Source organism: Camellia sinensis, chromosome 2, assembly GCF_055761805.1.
Source record: "Camellia sinensis isolate YWXY chromosome 2, ASM5576180v1, whole genome shotgun sequence".
Taxonomy (NCBI): domain Eukaryota; kingdom Viridiplantae; phylum Streptophyta; class Magnoliopsida; order Ericales; family Theaceae; genus Camellia; species Camellia sinensis.
In genome coordinates, this window is record NC_138962.1 from 73839162 (window position 1) to 73855659 (window position 16498).

The following is a 16498-nucleotide window of genomic DNA, read 5'->3' on the forward strand; positions in this document are numbered from 1 at the left end:
TTCATCGAGGGGAATAGGACTTAAGCCTATTAAATAAAAGTTACCACAACGGCAACCCAACCTAGTTGACTGGAGATCCCAAGATCTAGGTTCAAAGGGACAATCGAGTTGTGGATGATTTATAAGGATCACTGGGGAGTTATTCTCCTACCCATTTCTATGCTGAAATAGTGATGACTGCAGAGTTTTAGGTTAAATAGTACTTTTAATGATTCTTATATCTAGGTATACCTAGTGGAATATGGCAGGATACTCTTCATAAGCATCACCTATGTGAGTGTGAACTAGGCCGGTTCTGTGAGATTTGTGAAATGGCTACAATTCTCTAGAACACTCATAAAAGACCAGGTTGTTCAGGGCCAAAATGAACACAATAGTGAGAACTAAACTGTGTCTGGGATATACTGTGCGAGTTCTATTGTCTTGGTTTACACAAACGGCTGAACAGTTCAAGACATCATATTTACTGTTTAGCTAGTAAATCCGATAGTGTCTCACAAAGGAAGGTTCAAAGCCAAAAGCTACCTATCCTTTGCAGAATATTTCCAATTTTTGTACTGTCTGATATTAGATCCTGTTGTTGCATTTTCTCTCCGTCAAATTCCATTCATGTGGGGGATTGTTGGAAAAATGGTTTAATACAGGCATATTTTTTAGCCCAATTTGAGTGGGCCTCAAACGTCTTTTTGAGGTGGGTCCGGAGAGGTGAAGTGTTCCTTGCCACGTGGCAAGTCACACGGTAAAGAAGGAACGTCAAAACCATTTATGAGTGAATGTGAAATTGACGTCGTTTTCGGGTCTAACATTAATTTTTTTTTAGATAAAATTCATTTGAATTTTTTCAATAAAAAAAATTATTGTGGAAATTTAATTTAAATCTAAATTTAAAATTTGGGTTCCTAAGTGGGTTCCTAAAGTTTGTAATTGTGGGAATTTAATTTAATTCTAAATTCAAATTTTGGGTTCCTGAGTGATTTCCTAAAGTTTGTACCTCTTCCTTTATTTATTAAACTATTCAAATTAGTTTAATATATATATATATATATATATATATTCAAATTTAATAATTTAAATTCTAACAGTTTTGAAACTGTTTCTCCAACGAAACTTTTTCCAAATTGTTTGAAATTTTGCTAACGGAAAAATCAAATAGTGGTGCACCTGTTCATTTTTTTTTTTGGAACACCTTTTCACTATTTTGTGGAACCTGTTCAAGGACAAGGGTTTGTGCCTATATATACCCATCAATTCCAGAAGTCTTGGGATCCAATTTCCTATTCGAAAAAATCAGTCTGATTTTTGTCTCTTTGCTGTCCATTTTGTTCTAGTGCATTTATTCTTCATATATTAGTTTTAGATTAAATTTAAGAGAGTATAAAACACAAGGTTTGGTTCGCCGTACAATTTTGTCTGGTGTGCTACAACAATTTTGTGAAGATTATTGTATCTTGAAAGATAGACGTCACTCAACCGTAAGCACCGTAGCAGGGCGAATCTGTCTTAAGGATAGAGTGTCACACACTCGACTTGATCTTTGAATTTTTAATTCGGTTCAATAAATAAATTCGGTCCGTTATTTATTTATTTGTTTGAGTTTGTTTCAATTTATTTTATTTACACAGAAGATTGTTCCAACAGTATCTTCTTATTCATTTGGAAGTTAAAAGAAGTTATGGAGATGATGGAAAACATGGAGCATGAAGTGGAGGTTGAAAGAAGTTATTGGAGATCATGGAGTATGAAATGGAGGAAGTGGAAGAGTAAGTAGTTTTAGGTAGTTTTTTTTCCTACAAATGTTTGTCTATAAATAGCCATTTATGGCTACATTGTAAAGGATCCATAACTTAAATCAAAGACAATTGATTTCAATATTTCTTGTAATTTTCTTTATCTTAAGAGTAGTTTAACATAGATTTATATTTCAAAGCATTTATTTTCAGCATTTCCTTTTCAAAGCATTTTATGTACCTCCTTTTCAAAGCATAGGAGTAGAGGTAAGTAATTATTACTTTGATTGTTCACTCAATTATCTTTCTTCATCTCCCTCTTTTTTCTTTTAATTTTTATTTTCTCTACAGTTGACAATTTTGAAGTCCTTTTCATTGAGGCAAAAGAACCGTCAACGTAATCGCTTGATAATTGGCTTGAATTTAATATGTAAGGATTTTTCAATCCTTGCTAGCACGCTCGCATTTATGATATTTTCTTTCGTAGGAAAAATAAGCCAACATATATTTTTGGCACGCCTGGTAGGACATCAAGTGTAAGAAATGAAAAATGAATTGGATTCGTTCATTTCAAATTGCCTAGATGAAATCTATTGGCGTAAACAAAAAACTTTGGATCTTCAAAAAGAGATCCATTTTCTTAATAAAATAAACTTTCATCCCTTACAATATTATTTGGTGGAAGAAAAAAGACACATTTAATTGGAGAAATTCATCAACTTGATATGGAAATTCGCCAATGGAATGATGAGTTGTCAACTCTCACTGCCAAGTTTTTAATTGAGGCTTTAATGGTTGAAATTGGTGAATTTTTTCTGAATTTTTCCATGGTTGAAAATAGCAAAAGAAAGGAAATGATTTCATCAATGGTTTGGGGGGTCAAAAAATTCATTTGTAAAGAGCCAATTTATGAAAATAACATAGCTAAAAAACATGTTGTTGAGCCAAGCATGGTTAAAAATAATATTCCACATAAGACTCGGGGGGTTGAAAAACCTAATCTTAGAGAGTCAAACCATGGATATAAGATATCTACGAAAGATTTTCATAAGCCATTAATGGCTAAAATGGAACAACCTATTAGACCGAGAAATGATGAAAAACTCACATGGAGGATTTTCATAATCTATTAATGGATAAAATAGAAAAACAATCCCATTTGTCAATAAATAATGAAAATTATTTGGCCAAAGAATATATTCTCAAGCCAAACATGGCTAAGAATGATGAACAATTTAATGTTCATGAATTTGAATTTTTTAAAATTATTCAAAATGTCAAGTTGTTTGAATTTTTAAAGCCATCTTGTACCATGGTTCTTGGTGTTCAAAATCCTTTTTGGATTTGTGGTTCACATCAAAATTTAATTTTGATAAAATGGCTAATAAAACAATCATCTTGAAGCATTGTTTTGATGAGTTTCATGCACTAAAGAACAACTTAGCCATTTGAAATGTTGAACTTGGCTAGGAAAAGCCTATACATTTAAATCAATGGTTGAGAATGACTTATCTTTTCAAATTGATAGCCAATTGCCTTTTTTTTTCTTTTTTTTTTTTAAGGCACAAAAATGACAATATGTGTGCTTGGTTCGGCCCTTCAAATTTTAAAGGCCACGGGGGGTAATGTTGCCACCATAAAATATTATTATTATCATTATTATTATTATTATTATTATTATTATTTTCAGGACACGTGGCATCCTCTTATTCATTTGGAAGTTAAAAGAAGTTATGGAGATGATGGAGAACATGGAGCATGAAGTGAAGGTTAAAAGAAGTTATTGGAGATCATGGAGTATAAAATGGAGGAGGTGGAAGAATGGGTAGTTTTAGGTAATTTTTTCCTACAAATGTTTGTCTATAAATAGCCATTTATGATTACATTGTAAAGGATCCAGAACTTAAATCAAAGACAATTAATTTTAATATTTCTTGTAATTTTCTTTATCTTAGAAGTAGTTTAACATAGATTTATATTTCGAAGCATTTATTTTCAGCATTTATTTTTCAAAGCATTTTATGCACTTCCTTTTCAAAGCAAAGGAGTAGAGGTAAGTAATTATTACTTTGATTGTTCACTCAATCATCTTTTTCCATCTCCCTCTTTCTTCTTTTAATTTTTATTTTCTCTACAGTTGACAATTTTGAAATCCTTTTCATTGAGGCAAAAGAACCGTCAACGTAATCACTTGACAATTAGCTAGAATTTAATCTGTAAGGATTTTTCAATCCTTACTGGCATGCTCACATTTATAATATTTTCTTTCGTAAGAAAAATAAACTAACAAATCCTCTCTTGGAATTTGTTTGCATGGTTTACATTGACCCCTTTCCAAATCAACACTATTCATATTTGAGTTGATCTCTATCTATTATGGAGTTGATTTGAGCTTTATTCAAATTTTAATAAAGTTGTGATTCAAATCGCTACTTGCGCCAAATTGTATTAATAGCCAACTGTTTGACTGATTTAATTCGGCTACCACACTCTCAAATGAGAAAACATGTTCGATGATATCGTGTTTCATGATTTCTTCATATTATTAGGTGTACATTGCCACCGTGAAAATTTTTAGACTAGATAATTACTCCCCACAATGTTTATATAGCATGTTTCTCTTCAAATTTGTTATTAACTAGTTCAAGACCAAGGTGAAGCCATACTTTTACAATACAATGAACAAATTTTATTCATAGCTACTCTGTTCATCAGTCAGTAATGGTCAATGACGGGCCCAATAGCCAGGGCCTAACCAATTGTAACGCTATAAATAAACCGCGTAATGTGCCATTGGGACAAATAATAATTTTCTTACTGTTCCTTGTGCTTGGCTTGGCATGTTTGAAAATTTTACAATATTACCCCAGCACATCAATTAGAATTAACATCAAGTTAACAAGTTAATATTTCGATGTGTTAACAAATTTCACTACACTAAAAAAAAATTTACTTCAATCATTTCAAAGTCTAAATCATTTATGACTTGATAGTGATAGTTTTTTTTAAAAAAAAAGTACAGAGCAGATACAGATCCCCTCAGATTCTCACCTCTACCACCCCACACACACGTGGGGGTTGGTGAGTGGAGGAGAAAAAAAAAAAAAAAATTCAACCAATAAGAGGCAGAGAGGGTCATGGGGGTGGCTGCCAAAAGGGGTCCAGTCTTTTTTGAAAAAAAGTAATAGTTGAGCATCAATAGCATATTGTCCAATTGCATGAATCTGCGTGAAGAATCCAATTCCTTCCCTCATAAGTTTGTCAACACAAAAATCAGTCGTATATATTGATAGATAAATAAAAAAAAATTTAAAAGTGAATTTCACTAATGAAAGTACAATTTTATCTATTTGCAAGTATTATGTGTTCTATTATATGATAAATTTATGTACTTATAGTAAAATTGTTTCTTCAATCTTAACATGAATAGAGTATTACACTTTTTATGAGTTAATTGACATTAAAATTCAAACTTACATTTTTCTTGTTAGGCTTATTGGCTCAAAAATATTAAGTGGGTTGGGGCTAAAATAGCCACAAAAGACAAAACAGGCTATTTTAGCCACAACAAACAAAACATCACATCCAACCCATAATCATTACACTCTTCTCTCACAAAAAAAAGCCAAAAAGTCAAAAAGCCAAAAAGCCCTTCCCAAACCAAGCTTTTTAGCCCAGGCTAAAATAGCCAAAAAAGCCAAAAAGCCAAAAAGCCAACCCACTTCCCAAACGGAGGCAAAAATATTTTATATGGGTGTGGATCCCTCACTCATGTGAGATCTTGTGGGACTTACATTTATGTGAGACATTTGATTAAATATTTAGTAAATGATGATGTTACATACATCAATTAGTGTACTAACTAATATACCAATTAGTATTATGTCATTATTATTAACCATACCTATTAATTAAATTACAAATACTTAAAACTTCTAAAATTAATATCCTTTAACATAACTCTTATTAGCGAGGTCAACAATGATGGACCATCTCTCATAAATTTAGCAATTAAGTCGAGTTTCAAACACTAGACTCATAAATTTATCCCAAATCTTATTCTTGCTTGGCCAATCCATCCAATATATAAACTTTGGCCAAGTCTAATAAGTCCAATTGTAAATTTTTAAGTTAAATAATGGGACTGTTTGTTACCGATTATGGAAATTAATTATAATTTATTTTAATTTAAAAATTTATATCAAATTATTTAGTGTAATTTTTACTTATAACTTATTAAGTAGAAGTAATTTAAATAAATAAATTATTTAAAAATTAAAAAAATACTTTTAAATTTTTATTTTTTAATTATCAGATTTTAATTTTAATTTTTTTTTTTACCAAAGAGGGCAATAACCTTAGCTGTATGTAATTAAGGTGAGAGATTACACCAAGATAAGATAAGATAACACCTTATAGCCTATATAGGTTGTAGAATCTAGATAAGAGTTTGTTGGAGCCAATTAATAAGTCATGTTAATTTATCATATTCCAACATATAATCTCATTTCTCTGATGCAGAGATTTGAGTGAGATCGAATTTCAAGAGAAACCCCCTCAGACCTTTTTTATTTGAGAGAAACAATACCCAATACCCAATGCATACCTTTCCATTTTCCAAAGAAACTTATTAAAAAAAGAATTAAAGGCACTAACACAAAGTCCTACACTTCTCCCAAAGAAAGCAAGACCCCTTGAGAAGACACATTTCTTGATCACATCAAATGTAAAACCTACCTTGAAAATTGGGTTGATAGTGAAAAACTTCCCATCCATCAATCCCAATATATCTATATATATATACCTATACATATCATCTTTGATGTGGAAAGAAACCAAACGTTTTGATTAAAGTAGAAAGTAAAACCAACACCTTCCCCCCTCTCCTCTCTCTCCTCTCTCCCCACCGGAAAACTTCAACAAAAAACTGTTTACTTTATTGAAAAAAATTAATGCCAGCAGAGTGTTTCTCAAAGACTAGTTAAGTTATCTATATTGGCCTATTTTGTTAATTAGGTTAAAAATTATTTTTTTATTTTTTTAAGTCAGTATTTTTTTTATTTTTTTATTTTTTTACGATTTTTTTAAAAAATTAAAAAATTAATTTTTAATCTACACGGCACTGAATTTTGTTAACTTGTGTCTTTAAAGCATAGATGAAGATGTTTTATTTATTTATATGTTATACATGAAAATAAATGTAATAAAAGATATATAATATTTATAAAAAAAATTATCATGTGTTTTAAGGACACATATTAACATTAACATAACCCTTTAATTATAAGCCTATGCTAACAGCATATGCATTATTTAATGTTAGAAAATATGTATAAAGTGTATTGAAAATATGTAAAAATATTAAAAAATGAGTAAATTACAAACACACCCCTTAAGGTTCACTTAAATTACAAATTATCTGCTGTGGTTCTAAAAATTACATTATGCCCCATAAGGTTTCTAATTTCATAACAAATAAGTTCTTTTATTAATAAATTATCAAGTTAATTAACAGTTTTTAATTATGTTAAAATTTTATTTTAATTAATAATTCAGATAATTTTATCATTGTATAGGTGAACAGTTAGAAATTTCACTTTTTCAATTAATTCTGTTAAATAAAAAATTTCTGACAGGGAGATGTTTGTAATTTTCCAAACTGTGTGGATAATTTTCTGACCACACTGCTCGCTTAGTAACCAGCTGGAGAACACTGGCAGAATAGATGGCACCTGACTGACCTGCAACAGAAATATAAGAATCCTGCGGTGGTTTCGACCACCCGGGGGCACTCCGACGATCAAGTCAGTATATCTCTCAAAGATAAATCAAGTATTAAACTCACAAGCTTGAGTATCAAAAACATACCTTAGACCCATGGGGGTGTCTCTCTTTTATAGCCAACATAAACCTAATCCCAATAAAAGCCTGACTTTTATGGACTCAGGATTACTGCTAATCTTGGACTCCCAGTAAGATTAGGATAAACTCTCTAAGAGTCTTATCTTAATACAAACTGAAGTCTTCTCTTATTCTAGGACTCTTGTCCCTTATCCAGGTTGAGTTCCCTTTTCATTCTAGGACTCTTGTCCTTTATCCACTTATCTCGGATTTCGATATCTTCGGAGATAACCTCGGCCTTGTCAAGATCACCTCGGCGTCACGACCAGGACACGTGGCACCTCGGCTGACACGTCGGCGTCACCTTGCCACGTGTTGGTACTCAAAAAATATATCCCCACAACTGCCCCATATTTTCTATTACCTCGGCATTCTGAGGTGATGGAACCTACACTGTTTGTTCATCTGTGCCCCTTTGTCCGAGATCAAACTTGCCGACCTCAAAGTTCCCTGGACTTTACTGTCCACTTCGGTCAAGTATCAAGATTCATGCCTTTCAAGCTGCTTGAAATCGCACCTCTTAGCCGAGGTTCTGGTTCCATTAATTCGTAAACTCCAAGAGCTTTTGCAACTGTTCCACTCACACTCTCTGGTGAGTTCCCGATTTCTAGTCATCTATTTGACTCCGGCGATTTTCATATCGGCGTTCATTTCACTTTATAGGTTCATAAACTCTTTACTTGCTATTAAGCTCAATCTTTCATAACTCTTTTGATTTACTTTAAATCTGTTTATTTGCCATCTGTTGCCTTCTATTTTCATCTGTCTTCTATTCTTGAATTGTTTGAATGCTTAGTGCCTGTGCACTTGGCTTTATTCTTCAACTTTGTCATCTTCTTGACTCTGATTTTTCTTTTCATGTTTTTCTTGTTGTATTTCTAGATTCTTGCTTTCGTTTCTGTTTCCTGTATAGTCTTTAGAACCACGTCCCTTCTTAAAATTGTTGCCGAGATAATGGTAGAGAAGCTCTCCCAGCTGACTGTCAATGTTGAACCATCGTCAACCGTTGAAGTAGATTAGTCCGACGTTCTTGCCTTAGTCCCTAGTTCTTAGGGTCTTCATCTTTGTACTTTTGTTTTCTTTGCATATGTCATCTTTTTTGCTTCTGAAAAATGTCTGCTGTTGGCTGATGTTAACACTCCTTGCTCCTTGATTATCATTCCTTCTTCCACTGTATTTGATAGCCATGTCGGGTAACTGACTTCTCGGATGGCCCTGAGCTCCAAAAGTCTGTCTACTTCTTCCTCTACTGCTTCGACGTGTATCAACGTTGGCCCTCTTGCTCATTGGATTATAGGTTTGGCCGACCTATCGACGTTCAATTTGTGGCACATGACCTCGGGATTAATGCCAGGCATTTCATAAGGTGTCCAAGCAAATACCTCAATGTTTACTCTAAAAAAAGCTTCCAATTCATTTTCTTCTTCTTCGGCTAAGCCTAAGCCGAGAAGAAAGAAGCGTTCTTTATCCCCCTCCTGGACGAGGATTTTCAGTGCCTCTTCACACCTCTCGACTGGCTCCTTGCCGACATCATCTAGTACCTCTATGTCCTCTTTTTCAATCTCTGTTTTCTCTAGTTCTCGAATGCTGCAGGTGGATTTCATTGCTGCCATGGAGCAATTCTCCGCCTGCAGTTGATCCCCTCTGACTTCTTCAATCCCATCTTCTGTTGGGAACCGCGGTAGTTGATGCAACGTTGAGGGAACTGCCCCCATTGTATGCAGCTATGGCCTTCCCAAGATGATATTGTATGGTGAGGGCGTGTCAATCACCATGAATTCTGTCTTGATCTTCTTCTATCTGCTCTTGCATGATTCTATACTTAGAATATTTTGCATGCCTTTCATACTTTGCCTCCTTTGTACAATCTTCTTGGGGTTACATACCTCGGGTATAATAGCTACAAAACTTTTATTTCGGCAAGATACTGACCTGCAAACTTTTCATAAATTCTAACAAGTGTGAAACATATACTACTCAATGTTAACTTTGCAAACTTTTTCTCAAGTTTCAACAAGTGTTTAAACGGTGATCTCGGTCAAGCCTACTTGTAAATTGCTACAAATTTCAACAAGGATTAACATATACTGCAACAGGGATCAACAAGGATTAACATAACAAGTGTTAAACAATAATCTATTTGTAAATTGTTACGAATTTCAACAAGTGTTTAAATATACTTAGCTCTTTCCTCAATCTATAAATTGCTGCAAATTTCAACAGATGATCATGTGTCGGCTTAACGTTATCTTGTAAATTGCTACAAATTTCAACAAGTGTTAAGCATCTTCTTTGGTTTAACCAACTTGTAGATTGCTACAAGTGTTTAGCAATAACCTCGGCTTTGCTTCAACTCGTAAATTGCTACGAATTTAAACAAGCGAAGAGAAACAGTAATCTTGGCTTAACTTCAACTTGTAAATTGCTACAAATTTCAACAAGTGAAGATAAAGAATAATCTCAGCTTAACTTCAACTTGTAAATTGCTACAAATTTCAACAAGTGAAAATAAGGAACCATCTCGGCTTAACTTCAACTTGTAAATTGCTACAAATTTCAACAAGTGAAGATAAGGAACCATCTCGGCTTAACTTCAACTTGTAAATTGCTACAAATTTCAACAAGTGAAGATAAAGAACCATCTCAGCTTAACTTCAACTTGTAAATTGCTACAAATTTCAACAAGTATTTAACCATAGTCTTCAATCTTGTAAACTCTTCTCAAGTTTCAACGTTATCTCGGCTTAACTTCGGTTAAGCATTATCTCAGTTTAACTTCGGTTAAACATCATCTTCGGCTTAACTTCGATTAAGCATCATCTCGGTTTAATTTCGGTTAAGCATCATCTTCGGCTTAACTTCGGTTAAGCATCATCTCGGCTTAACTTCGGTTAAACATCATCTTCGTTTAACCAACTTGTAAATTGTCCACAAATTTCAACAAGTGGTAAACATCATATTGGTTTAATCAACTTGTAAATTGCTACAAATTTCAACAAATGGTAAACGCATTCTTCTTCTCTACGCCCCCAGTGTGAACTTAAAATCCACTTGGGTTCTCATCATATATGTAGCTTCGACCTTGTCGCCGAGCTTGAATTCAAGCCGAGGTTGTCGGCCTTAGTTTCTCTATTGATCTTACTTGGCTCCAACCTGAGTTGGATTTTCGGCCTTGCATCGGCGAGCCGTTTCTCTTTTCTTGTTCCGACGCCTTTGTTCCCGACATGTCTTCCTCGGCCCTTGCATACTTCTTAATTCTGGCCAACTTTAGTCTGATCTTGTGTGTTTCCTTTTTATCTTCTGGGATCTGAGATCTGCTCATTGTGTTCTTCTCTTTTCGGACTCAGGTGCCGAGATCTTATCTTCTGGAATCTTGGATTTGCTCACTTAGGTTGAGCTCTCGTCTTCTCGGGCCTACTTGTCTAGGCTGAGATCATGTATTCTCGGATCCAGGATCTGGAATTCGGGATCTGCTCACTTAGGATGAGTTCTTCTATACTTGAATGTTATCTCCTTGGGAGCGCTCATGCCCCCTCTCTTTGTATCTCTTCTGGAAGGGTCTTCGTTCCTCCGCAGGTATCTATCCTTCCATACCTGGAGGTCATCTTCGTTGTAGTATCCGTTTCGATCTGTTGTCTTTGGTGCGTCACCTTCCTGGCCGGCGTCTTTCACTCTGTGACTCTGGTCACGAGTTTCTGTGTTGCGGTCGTCCCCTTCAACGTCGAGATCGATAGGTCTCCGACTCCCAGCAGGAGCGTTATCTCTAATTTGAGCCTTCTGTCCGTCATTGGCCATCTATTCTTCTTTCTTTCCCACAGACGACGCCAAATTGTGTGGGTAATTTTCTGACCACACTGCCCGCTTAGTAACCAGTTGGAGAGCACCGGCAGAATAGATGGCACCTGACTGACCTGCAACAGAAATATAAGAATCCCGCGGTGGTTTCGACCACCCGGGGGCACTCCGACGATCAAGTCAGTATATCTCTCAAAGATAAATCAAGTATTAAACTCACAAGCTTGAGTATCAAAAACATACCTTAGACCCATGGGGGTGCCTCTCTTTTATAGCCAATATAAACCTAATCCCAATAAAAGCCTGACTTCTATAGACTCAGGATTACTGTTAATCTTGGACTCTTAGTAAGATTAGGATAAACTCTCTAAGAGTCTTATCTTAATACAAACTGAAGTCTTCTCTTATTCTAGGACTCTTGTCCCTTATCCAGGTTGAGTTCCCTTTTCATTCTAGGACTCTTGTCTTTTATCCACTTATCTCGAATTCCGATATCTTCGGAGATAACCTCGGCCTTGCCGAGATTACCTCGGCGTCACGACCAGGACACGTGGCACGTCGGCTGACACGTCGGCGTCACCTTGCGACGTGTTGGTACTCAGAAAATATATTCCCACACAAACCATAGGGGGCAATTCGTATTTTAAGCAAATCTTAAAAAGTGTATTTGTAATTTACCCTAAAAAAATATATTGATTTCAATAAAAGTATATTAAATTTAGTGAAAAATGCCTTGTGTTCTTCAAATTTTTTTTATCATTTACTAATATCCTAGAAACACTTATTTGCAAGACCATTAATTAAAAATTAATTTATTTTAATTTTGGTAAATTTTTAATTTTAATTACACATTAAATTAATAAGTTTATAATTTTAATTACTTATTAAATCAAATCCAATTATTATTAAAATGTTTCAATGACTTATAAATTTATATACAACTATTTTACAATTAATAGTTTACATTTTCATGCATAAAACTTAAGGAAAATTACATGTTAGTGGAGTCTTTACAAATTAATTACATATTCAAGAAAAATTTTATGACTTTATATTTTAATATTTGTAAAATTCATCACTAATTTAAAAATATTTTTTAAAATTTAAATTGAAATGATATTATTTCTAATCTCAAGAGATTGGCTTGGAGGTGTGTTTCCTCAAAATTCAAAACCTATTACATGCAAACAATTTCTTAAGATCAATTCATATAGGATTTTGCTTTGACTTTAATTGAGACCCTTGCAAGTGGATGATGGGGTTGGTCTTCCAGATTAGTCAGTCCAATAAGCCGAATGTCAAGTTATTAGGAAATAAATGAAATTACTCCTAAAAATCATTATTATTTAAAATTTAACAAATTCTAAAGCTCGAAAGATGTAATCAAGGTTTCAAAAAGCGGTTGCGGTAACTAGAACGTGATTTTTTTTTTATTTTTCGCACAATTTGAAAAAATTTACTGATATGCATATTTTTTTTTTTCAAAATCACATTTATTGGGATTTAAAATAGATTTTGATGAATTTTTGTTAGTTTTTAAGTATCATCTAATATATTTTACATTTTTAAATTAGTATAAAATGAGCTTTTTATATTTTGTATCAATAGTTAATGACTTTAAAAATAAATGATTTTAAATGTCTACAAAATTATTTTTAACCAATACTTGAACTAAATAAATAAAAAATACTTACAATTATTAAATGAAATGATTATAAAAATAAAAATTGCTTTTGATTTTTTTTAAAGACATTTTTAGACAACACTTTACTGCTAATTAAATAAAATTATTTACAATTAAGTATTAAATGAAATGATTATAAAAATAAAAATGTGCCATAAACACAAATTATTTTTGAGCTATTGACTTTATTTATTTTTGTAAAAGACATTTTTAGACAACACATTACCGTAACAAAATAAAAAAATTTAGAATTAAATATTAAATGAAATGATTATAGAATAAATACAACAACTATTTATATATTTTTATTTTACAAGCTAATGTAATGAAATAAAAAATTTTAAAAATTTATAAAAGAAAAAAAATTCGTACAAGGTTTTTTTTTATTTAGGCTTAGATCACTTTAGTATTTGTTCTTTTATATATATATATATATATATATATTAGAAAGAAAGCTATTCAGAATAGTGTAAAAGCGTGTAACAGGCCGTTACAGCTGTTATGACACCGTTACGACTGTTGTGTAATACCGAAACAGCCGTTATACATGTAAATTTTCGTCACATTGCAAAAACAAGTTCAACGGATAGTGTCTACTGCTGCAACCGTTATGTAACACTGCTTTTTAAAACCTTAGATCTAACTAATGACAATTTTAACTACTATCAGCAAAAAGTATAAAAAAATAATATATTTATAATTGCAATACACATTTTACATTTTTAAATATACATTTACACACTTTTTCAACATTAACAATAACTATAAAAGCATATTTTTAGCATTTTCCTATTAAAAACAGGTCCAGTTAATGACAACCTTAAGCTTGGTTGTCAATAGAAAGCACATAATGACAAAATATTTATATTTTCAGTACACAAATCAATATTTCAAAATACTTTTATATATTTTTACACATTTTTTAACACTAACAATAGTATTAAGAGCAATTCCAATCAAATTCTTCAGTTTTTACTAGCTAATAAAATATAAAAATGGTATGTTATTTATTTTGCCTAATTCTTTTTATATCTATGTATTCTAACACTACTATTTATTTTATTTTACCTATTTCTACACATTAATTGTTTAAATAGCCTCCCAAGACTTTTTAAATATAACTAGAATTAAAAAAAATTGTTAAAATAGTATTACAATAACTAATCCGTTAGAGTGACTAAAATATGATAACGCTAGCTAAAATAGCTACCAGACCTCATTTAAAGAGTCTCTTAAGATATTCTAAGAACTATTTTTAACATTTTGTATTAAAAGTAATTGACAGTACTATTTCTTCCTTCTCAAATTGTTTATTCAATTTTCACATTTGTGTTCTTTCATTGCTTATAAATATCATTTTTTTTAAATATATATATATTTTTTTATAAATTAAAAGATCTTATTTTTGTAAATAAAGTCTTTAAACTTATTGAAAACAAATACATTAAAAAATATAGATAAGGGGAATAAATGATAATTTATATGCTACGTTGTTAATGTATTAGTCAAATATTAAGACATTTTAAAAAACAGCGCTGCTTGCGGGCCCGAATTTCGGGGTCGAATGCCCCGAAAATTCCACTTTAGGTAAAAAAAAAAAAAAAAAAAAAGGAAAAAAGAAAGAAAAAAAGAAAACAGTTTCTAAAAATGGAAATTAGGGGCATTAGGGGCAAATTTTTTAGGGCCACCAATCATTTTCCTTTAAAAAATTATACAAACTGTATGAAAATAAATATGTTAAAGAATGTATAATTTTATTAATTATTTTTTACTAAAATAAAATTTAAATATAAAATATATTTTATTACATACTTTATTAAGTGCTTGGAAAAAAATAAACTAAAACCTCAAACACCTTCCCAAAATTTCCCACAACAATGATTCATCCCACTAAAAACATCACCACTAATAGCACTAATGCATTAAAAAAGTAAAAAAAAAAAAAAAAATACAACTCAAAGACTAAAACATCACATCATTAATGACGAAACCCACTACCACTTAATTAGTGGGAGCACTAATTAGAGCTCGCAAACATTTTTCAATTTCCCACGACCCAATGCTCTCCTACCCTTCATCATTTTCAGTTAGACAAGTGAAAAAAGTGAAGGAACAAATAAACAATGAACTTACAGAGGAATAAAGAAAGATTTTTTTTTTCTCTCTCTCCCCCTCAACAACCATACTTTCTTGATTTTACATCACTTCTTGTTCTGCATCTATGTATGTATTATGTCTGGGAAAACCCATGATGTATATTTTATAATTAAAGAAAGAAATTATATAATTTAAAATTTTTAAATTATAATTAAACAGTTCATGAGGCATAATTAATAATCTCATGAATCATAACTAAAATAAGATCTTAACTAAAGAAAAAAATTAATTATAATTAAAAAAAATGACATAATTTAAAAGCACATATAACTAGGGTATATATGGTAGAATTTCCTATTATGGCCTTGTTTGGCAAAGGTATTTTTTTTATTTTTTTGGACTAAAATCTATAAAAAGGTAAAATATGTTAAAATAACTAAAAATGTCACATCAAATTTATAATCATTTCATTTTTTTTTCACAAATATCATATCTAATTACAAAAAAATTTAACCATTTTCTCAAATACAAATATTTTAACCAACTAAAAAAGTTACAAATTAGGGAAAATTATTTATAAGTCCTGTACGGGGAGCAAATATTCAAGCAAGCCCGTACTCCTTTCTTCTAAGCTCCTGTCTGTCCGATCGACCTACGAGCATAACGGCGGTAAGTTACCTGGCGATGTGTGGCCGGAAAACCCCTCCGACGATCAAGTTAACGCGCGCACACACAGGGATAGATAGAGAGGAGAGAGTTGAGAGTTGAGTGTAAGTGTATATTTCACCAAATGTTCATCTGTCAAACATGGGGACTCGCTTATATACTTTCTGCGCCCCAAATCTACTCCCATTAGTCTCTCGACACGTGGTGTTGCTATCCCATCTGTCAACACAAATCTAGCTGATCATCACCTAACCAAACTGTCAGCCCACACTAACCAAACTGTCAGCCCACACTACCGGGATCTCGGCAACCGGGCTGCATTATCTCGGCTGCCAACGGCCGTGTTGCACAACAAGCTAGAGCGCTCCGTTCGCCGAGCTCAACGACGACCGAGCTCGGTTGCATTCCGGCATAGCCGAGCTGAAAACTGGTCGAGTTGGTAAACCGAAGACCTTTCCAGCCGGGCTGGAAGCGCGAACCATGGGAACAGGATCAGCTTCCATTATCTCGGCCAAATTACCTAATTAGCTCGTTCCCACATAAACAAGCCAAGTAGCTTGGTTCTAGCATGGTCCTGGGCCATTACTGAGCACAAACCCTCTCCGGCTAAGCCCAAGCTACCACGGTC